The sequence below is a fragment of the Panthera uncia genome, assembly GCF_023721935.1.
Source record: "Panthera uncia isolate 11264 chromosome C1 unlocalized genomic scaffold, Puncia_PCG_1.0 HiC_scaffold_3, whole genome shotgun sequence".
NCBI lineage: Eukaryota > Metazoa > Chordata > Mammalia > Carnivora > Felidae > Panthera > Panthera uncia.
In genome coordinates, this window is record NW_026057584.1 from 69,745,470 (window position 1) to 69,755,333 (window position 9,864).

Genomic DNA, 9,864 nt, shown 5'->3' on the forward strand with positions numbered 1-9,864 from the left:
CATATGTTTGTGGGTCTAGTTCTGGGGTTTCTATTCTATTCCATTGGTCTATGTGTCTGTTTTTGTGCCAAGGGTTAAACATTTAAAAGAGAAAATTAAATTTCGATCTTAAATTATTTGAGTTTCCCAATAGTAAAAGTCACTTTTCCATTTTTCTTCAAACTTCGTAGGACTGGGGCACCTGGGTGGCTCAGTCGGTTAAGTTTCTAACTTCGGTTCAAGCCATGATCTCACAGTTCACAAGTTCAAACCCAGCGTCAGGTTCTGTACTGACAAGTTAGAGCCTAAAGCCTGCTTCAGATTCTGTGTCCCCCTGTCTCTACACCTCCCTGCTCTCGCTCTCTCTCCCTCAAAAATAAACATAAAAAAAAAAAACTTCATAGGATTTGTCCCATAGCTTTGCATCTTGTTCAATCTTCTATATAGTAAAGAAGTTAATACCAATGAGACAGAGTGGCTACTTCAGAGATTAAAGGCACATACCAGCTGGCATAAAGCTTGGGACAAAACAGAAGACAGTGAGAAAAGATTAGCCAAAAGCCATCAGAGATAGCAATCATGATTTGTTAATTTTATCATAACTGCACACAGAGAACATACATCATCTTACTCTATATGCTAGGACAGAGTGATAGTCTAACAGCAATATTAAAATGTGAGAAAAATTTTCATACTTAGTAGGACTATTCCTTTGTCTACTTCTACTAAAAAACTAACAGTAGAAATTAGGTTTAAGCTGTCTGATGAAGGACTAAAATTGAATACAAGGGAATTTTCCTCATTACGAAATTGTCAATGAGAAGGGAAAACAGGGCCCTCATTAAGTGTGCGAAAGGAAAGCATACTTTGATTAGGATAAAGGCTAAGAAGTTGGGTGAGAAAGACCTTGCTGAAGCAAAGAGGATATCTAGACCTGGTGGGATACAGGAGTCTTAGGGAAGCTGAAAAAGAACGGTAATTATATTCTAACTAAAGTCACAAATAAAGCTTTGCTACTACATAAACTGTATGGGAAATTTTTGCCAACTTAAATAAAAAATAACAAAATAAAATTAGAAAGGAAGAGGGAAATTATTTCCAGGGGACATAGTGATGTAACTGGAAAAACCCAGAAAAATCAATGGAAAAACTACAATAAGATAATTCAGTGAAGTAACAGAATAGAAAATTAAATAAATCAATAGTTTCATGTACAAATTATTACCAATTGGAAAATAATAGAAAACCCCTAAATTGAAAAAGAAATGTGCAAACCTACATGCCAAAAGCTATAAAACTCTCATTAAATACATAAAAGTAGATGTGAACAACAGAAAAATCATGCTGTTGATATAATCAATTCTCCTAAAATTTAGTTTAACACATCTCAAAAAGGAGAAAAAAGTACCAAGAAGTTCTTGGATCTAGATATGTAGATTCTAAAGTTTATATATAAAGGGGTGTCTGGGAGGCTCAGTCACTTCAGCATCTGACTCTAGATTTTGGCTCAGGTAATGATCTCATGGTTCACAGGACTATGGGGTTCTGTGCTGACAGCATGGAGCCTGTTTTGGATTCTTTCTCTCTCCCTCTTTGGCCCTGCCCCACCTCAAAATAAATAAATTAACATTTAAAAGTAAGTAAATAGGGGCGCCTGGGTGGCTCAGTCGGTTAAGCGGCCGACTTCAGCTCAGGTCATGATCTCGCGGTCCATGAGTTCAAGCCCTGTGTCGGGCTCTGTGCTGACAGCTCAGAGCCTGGAGCCTGTTTCGGATTCTGTGTCTCCCTCTCTCTGACCCTCCCCCGTTCATGCTTTGTCTCTCTCTGTCTCAAAAATAAAAAAAATTAAAATGTTAAAAATAAATAAATAAAAGTAAGTAAATAAATAAGGTTTACATGTAAAGAAGAGTAATGGGGGTGGGGGTGGCTAGGCCTATCAGATCTTAAAAACCCTACAAAGCCTCTATAACTTATTTTTAAAAGGTATTTTTTTAAGTTTATTTATTTATTTTGAGAGAGAGAACACAAGCAGGGAAGGAACAGAGAGAGGGGGCGGGGTGAGAGAGAATCCAAGCAGGCTGTGGCACAGCCTGATGCAGGCCTCAAACTCACAAACTGTGAGATCATGACCTGAGCCAAAATCGAGTTGGACGCTTAACCAACTGGGTCACCCAGGCACCCCGTCTCCATAATTTATTGACACAGAAATGGACCAATGGAACTGACTATAAAGTCTAGATATAGAGCCAGTACATATCAAATGTTAGTTTATCATTAAAATGACATCTTAAATGATTGGGGGAAAATAATTTTTTACCAAACAATGCTGGGACAATTGGATACCATCTGGAAGAAGACAGAATTGGAGCAGTACAGAATAAATAAACTCCAAATGGTTCAGAGGTCTAAATATAAAAATATTACACAGCCATAAAAAAGGATGAGATCTTGCCATTTGAAACAACATGAATGGGCCTAGAGGGTATTACACTAAGTGAACTAAGTCAGACTGAGAATGACAAATACAATATGATTCCACTCATAAATGGAATCTTCAAAAAAATGACTAACCAAATGAAAAGCAGAATCAGAATTATTAATACAGTGAACAAACTAATGTTTGCCAGAAGGGAGAGTAGTGGGAGGATAGGCAAAACAGGTGAAGGGAAGAGAGAGATACAGGCCTCCAGTTATGGAATGACTAAGTCATGCGAATAAAAGAGCATAATGAATACAGTCAATGATACTGTAATAATGATGTAATGGGACAGATGGTAGCTATACTTGTAGTGAACACAGCATAATGTATAAAACTTGTCAAATCACTAATTATACACCTGAAACTAATATAACATTGTTTGTCAACTATACTCAAAAAAAAATTGATGCAGACCTGTCTGTCTTAATCTGTAGAACATGCAACCCTTGATATCAGGGTTGTGAGCTCAAGCCCCAAGTTGGGGGTGGAGTTTACTTAAATGAAAAAAATTGAAACTTTATAAGTACTAGAAGAATTTATACCTTTATTACATGGAATGAGGAAGCCTTTTTCATGACTTAAAATCCAGAATCCATAAAATAAAGATTGACAAATTTGACTTTATAAATATAAATAGATTTGCACGGCAAAAATATACACATACAGAGATGTGTGCATACAGGTATAGATATATATAAAGAACCTAGAACAAATGAAGAAAATGACCAAAAATCTAACAGAAAAATAGGAAAGTAACAGTTCACACAAATAGAAATGCTAATAACCCTGAAACAAATTAAAATGTGTTCTACCTGCAGCACCTGGGTGGTTCAGTTGGTCAAGGGGCCTTGACTTGATTTCCTCTCAGGTTATGATCTTACGGTTCGTAAGATCCAGCCCTGCATCAGGCTCTGCACTGACAACACAGAGCCTGCTTGGGATGCTCTCTCTCCCTCACTCTCTGCCCCTTCCCTGCTTGTGCGTGCACACACTTGCTCTCTCTCAAAATAAATAAATAAACATTTTTCTAATGTGGTCTATTTATCTCATAAGAGAAATGCATATTGCACTACACTGAGATCCATTTTTTACCTATCAGACTGGCAAAACTCCAAAAGTTTAAAAACATACTCTGTTGTTCAAGGCTGTAGAGAAACAGGCACTCTCAAACATTTGTGGTTGGAATACAAAATAATGTGATCCCTATTCAGAAGGAAGTCGATATCATAAAAAAAAAATACAAATGTGTTTACTCTTTACCCCAAAAATCCCACTTCTAGCAATCTTCTCTGAAGATACACTTCAAGAAATACAAAACTGCATGTATACAAGGTTGTCCAATGTAGCATTATTAGTCATACCAAACAATTGAAAACAACTCAAATGTCAGGTTAACTGAACAGGTCAACAGGTTACATCCACAAAATTGATAAATACCATCCAACCATAGAAAAGAATAAGAAAAATCTCTCTGTACTGTGATGGTGTGATCTCCAGAATATACTATGTGAAGAAAGCAAGACATAAAACATGCTACCCTTTTTGTAAGAAAGGAGACACAAGAGTGTGTGTGTGTGTGTGTGTGTGTGTGCATTTATCTATTTGACTAATTTGCAAAGAAACATTGGAAGAATTAACCATAAACTAACACAAATTGTAAACAAACTTTAAAGACAGATTAGGGGTGAGAAAAAGGGAATAATCATGTAACACTCAAGACAAATTTGCCTACTCTACATTTGCCTAGAGCCAGCACACCTGTGTGCAGGCATACACACACAGAGAATTTCTCTATCCTTTTTTTATTTTGGATAATCTAATATTACACAGTACCCTGACACAATTAGAAATTGAGAGCCACCACAAAATCTAAACTATCTTTTTGGCTCATATTTTGTGGTAATGCATAATTCACGTCTAGTCATAAATGAAAGAATGAGTACCATATAAAAACTTGGTGGCTGATTCTCTGAGCTGTGTTTTATATTAAATCAACAGAATTTACACAGTTTTTATATAAGGGATAGGTCAGTTTTGAACATTTTTATAATAATTCTAGGTCTGTATATTATAGAAGGAAAAAAACTTCTTCATCGTATCTTGGGATTTTATTCACATAACTTGTAAAATAACACACTTCTAAAATATAAGCCAAATGTAAAAACCTTTCATGAAACAGTAATAAAGGACTAAAAAAATATACTCTCACTATTACCTCCTACATAAATTTCATCCTAAGGTATTATATAATGAATTTTAAGGTACTATATAAAATGAAACAAAATTTATACCAAGGTTCACTTCAATGACCATTAAGACATTTAAATCAGATGTGGAATCTCAGAGGCAATGCTATTTTAGAATGGCTTGGGGAAAAAATTAGGAAATGCTCATTAGGCTATCCAGATGGAGAAACAGAACTAATACCTTTTCTTTTCCCCAATGAAAGACCTATTAAAAATTGTGCCATATCAACAATTTAACAATTAAACTACTTTCAACATCAAAGAAAAGCAATTTAAAGGTAGGAATATTATTTTTCATTCTTATTAGTGAATAAACATTCATACAAAAGAATGCAGTCTAGTATTCACTAGAAATATTTTATAATTGAATTTACTGTAAAATATTTGATACATGATACATATAAAACAATATGAGTCCACCATTTATCTTAATGAGAACATTACCAATAGCATTAAAACTATCTCTGGGTTCCACTCTGATTCTATTTCATTCAGAGTAATCACTATCCTGAATGTTATCATTCCCACATGTATATAAATCCCTAAACCACATATTCTTTACTTTTTCCTTTTTGAAAGTATTATTTTAAAATGGTATCATACTGTATGTAGTCATCTATGACTTGATTTCTTCACTAACTCTCATGTTTCCAAGATCCATCCATATTACTGTGTGAAAGTGTATTACATTCACTCTTATGTCACTATGACAATTTCTTAATCCATTCTCCTGTCAAATAACAAGTGGTTAATTTTAGGTCTTTTGCTAATACAAACAATGTTATGTAAATATTTTTGCTCACATATGCTAATATACTTGTGCAAGAGTATATCTAAAACATATACCTAGATGGAATAGGTGGGAGGTAGGATATGCATATGCTCAATTTTGAATCTAAAACTTGTTTCCAAAGGGAATATATCTATGTATACTCCCATCAGCTGTATATAAAATTTCTTATTCTTCCATACACTTACCAACATTTTGGGCTGCAAGACTTGATTGTACCAAACTGATTGGTATAAAATAGTATCTCATTGTAACAATAACATATTGTTATGATATTTACATAATATTATAATAAATGGACATAATCTAATGAGTTTTAGCATCTTTTCCATAGGTTTACTTGCCTCTGAAATGTTCACCATCTATTTTTTTAAGTTTATCTTTTCTTATTAAATTATAAAAAGTATTTGCATACTCTAGATACTAACACTATGCCAATTTTATGTCTTGTCAATTTCTACTCCCAGGATATTTTTTGTCTTTTCAGTTTCTTTTTATGCTCTTAATCTTTTATTTTATATATAGTTCACATTTTTTAGTTATGTTTAAGAAATTCTTCCTTATACAAAAGTCATAAAGGCACTCTTTTACATTTTATTTTAAAGTTTCAAAGTTATGCCTTTCACATTTGTTTTTTATGCACCTGTTATTGATTTCTATATATTATATGACATACAGACCCAATTTCATTTTACTGTATGATTGATCAATTGTTTTGAACCATTCAGTGGATAGGTCATTTTTTCCTAATGATCTGCAATGCCATATTAGTTCTATATCAAGTTTCCACATATGATTCAGTATGTTTCTGGATTCTCTAGTCTAGTCTATCAGTCAACCTGTCTATCTTTGTCCACACTATCTTAATAATAGACTTTTCTATATAGCCAAGATAACATTTTCACAATATAACAGAAATTCTTTAGTATCATCTAATATTCAGTTCATAAACCATCACCCCTAACTTGCTCTCAAAATGTCTTATAGTTGGTTTTTTTCAAACAGGATCCAACCAAGGACCTCACATTACATCTACTTGTTCAGCCAGTAAGGCTTTTTTACATACCATTTTTCATGACACCAACTGGTTGAAGTAACTGGGATACCAGTCCCACACAATATCTCATCTTCTAGATTTATCTGATCGCTCCCTTGTGGTATTATTTAGTTTATTACCTATAACCTGAATTTCCTGAAAAAAAATCAACTGGAAGTTATATCTAAAGATTTGTTGGGGGGGGGGGGCACCTGGGTTGCTCAATCAGTTAAGCTTCTAACTTCAGCTTAGGTCATGATCTCGTGGTCCATGAGTTCGGGCCCAGCATTGGACTGACTGGGTCTGATAGTTCACAGCCTGGAGCCTGCTTCGGATTCTGTGTCTCCCTCTCTCTCTGCCTGTCCCCTATTCACACTCCATCTCTCAAAAATAAATCAACATTAAAAAAATTTTTTTATTTAAAAAAACAAAGATTTGTCTGGATTAAAATTAAACATTTTTTGTCATAAAAAAAAGTATAAATGAGACCCGGTGGTTCATACTGCATCACAATGGAGACATATATCTGATTTCCCACCAATGACCACTGTATTCAGGTGATAACAATGCCATCCCTCCATTGCATATTTCCCCTTTCTATTTTTCAAAGGGGAATCTATGTAGTATTATTTTAGCACCATTCAAATGTTCAGCTCAATTTCAACCATTCATCCAATAGTTTTAACACCAATTAATTGTCTAAAATAATAATGTCATTAAGGATTGTGAAATAGTAATTTTCTGATTCTAATGATTTTTCTAAATTCATGTCATTATTTTGTAAAGATAGAGATTTCTCTTTTGTTTACCCTGAATTATAGTTCCTACTGGAAAGACAGTACAGATGCTTAAAGTCTTTCCCTCCATTAACAATTTTCAAAACAAATTTCTTTGGTTTAGTAATAATCTATGTCCTTTTTTAAAATAAACTTCTTTAGACCAGGTTTAGTTTTATAGAAAAAGTGTCATTCCAGGATTCTTTACTTGGTTAGAATATCCTTGAAGAATGAAGGAAAATAAAGACATTCTCAAAGAAAAGAAAGCAAGAGAAGGTGTCACCAGCAGACATACTCAATAAGAATGGCTAAAAAAAGCTTTTTAAACAAAGGAAATTAAGAAAGATGAAAATTTTGAATATCAGGAATTAAGAAAGAATGACAAACATTAAAAAAGAAAGAAGAACAAAAATATGGGTACACATAATAGCATATCCTCCTGAGTTTTCTAAATTATGTTAGACAATTGAGGCAAAAATTATAACATCATTTGATATAGTTCTCAATGTATACAAAGGAAAATATTTAAGACAACTATATTATAAAGGAGGAGTATAAAAGGACGTAAATGAGAGCAAATGTTAGCACCAGTAAAGACTGGATTAAATTATGTATATATAGCATAATGCCTAGAACAACCACAAAAAATATATACAAAGAAAAACATTTTAAATTCTAAAGATAAGTCAAAATGGAATTCTAAATAATTCCAAATAACAAACATGAAAGCAATGAGCATGAAACAGAAGAATGAAAACAGGAAGTAAAAGCAATAAAATAGCAGATCATATCAATAATTATCTTAAATATAAATGAATTATATATACTAATTAAGAGAAAATTAGCATAATGGATTTAAAAAACATGGCCCAGGGTGATGTGACAGAAGATGGATGAGTAGGAAGCTCCAGGAATCAGCACCTCCATGGAGACAACTATTGAGTTGGCAAAAGAAGTCAAACCAACTATTTGGGAACTCCAGAGTGTAGTCAAATACTTGAAATATTCAAGGGAATACTTCATGAAGAAGAGGCTGGTAAGTTTTTTATAAATTTCAATGTTTTGCATAGCAGCTGCTATTACCTATCCCTCTATCATATTTCAAGCAACCATGGGGATAATAGCCCATGTTCTTGATGCAGCTGGATGTTGCCAAGGTGGTCAACAGGGACCCTCTACTCCAAAACTCATAACACGTATTTTTATCTGCCTGGCAGTACACTACCAAAGGACTGGCACAGAAGCTTTCTACTGTTTCAACCCCATCAACCTACAGTAGCTTCCCAAGAAATCTCTGTCAAAAAAAGTTAAGGTGAGAACGCATTTGTTGTTGTTCTTGTTCTTTTTGTTGTAGCACATTTGTACGAAAAAAGAGAAGACACAAATAACCAAAATCAGAAATGAAACTGTACACTAACTGCAAAATTACAAAAGTTAAAATGATAGTAAGAGAATTCTATGAACAACTGTGTATCAATAAATCAAATAATCTAGAGGAAATGGATAAATTTCTATAAACACACAAACTACCAAAACTGTGTCAAGAAAAAACAGAAAATCTGAACAAACCTATAACAAGTAACCAGATTGAATCAACAATAAAAATTTTCCAAACAAGAAAAGCTCTGGATCAGATGGCTTCTCTGATGAATTCTACCAAACATTTGAAGAAGAATTAACACCAATACTATTCAAATTCTTTCAAGAAAAAGAAAGCAATACTTCCTAACACATTCCTTGTGGCCAGTATTACCAAAGCCAGACAAAGATACCATGAGAAAACTACAGGACAATATCTTTTATGAGTATGGATGCAAAAATCTTCAATAAAAACTAGCAAATCAAATCCAACAGCACATTAAAGGATTATATACCATAACTAACTAGGATTTATTCCAAGAATACAATAGTAGTTTCACATAAGAAAATTAACCAATGTAGTTTATCATAGTCAATAACAATGGAAGAAAAATGTTCATGATCATCTCATTCAACAAAAGGCATTTGACAAAATTCAACACATTTTCAACATAAAAAATGTTCAGAAAACTAGGAATAGGAGGAACCTTATTCAACACAATAAAAGAAATTTATTTTAAAAAAACACATAGCTAACATCACACTCAATGGTGAAGGACTGAAAGCTTTCTCCCTAAGACTGGGAACAAGACAAGGATGCACATTTTCACCACTTGTTATTTAACATTGTACTGGAATTCTAGCCAAAGCAATAAGGTAAGATTAAAGACATCCAAATAGGAAAAAAAAAAAATAAGTAAAACAATCCCTATTTGCAAATGATATGATCTTGTATATAGAAAATCCTAAAGCACCCACAAAATGAACTAATAAACTAATTTAGCAAAACTGCGGGATACAAGATCAACACTTAAAAATCAGTTGTATTTCCATACACTAGCAATAAACAATCCAAACAGGAAACTAAAAAATAATTCCATTTACAACAGCAACAAAAAGTATAAAACACATAGGAATAAATGTAACTAGGCAGGTGCAAGACTTGCACACTTAAAACTGAAAGATTAAGAATCATTGAA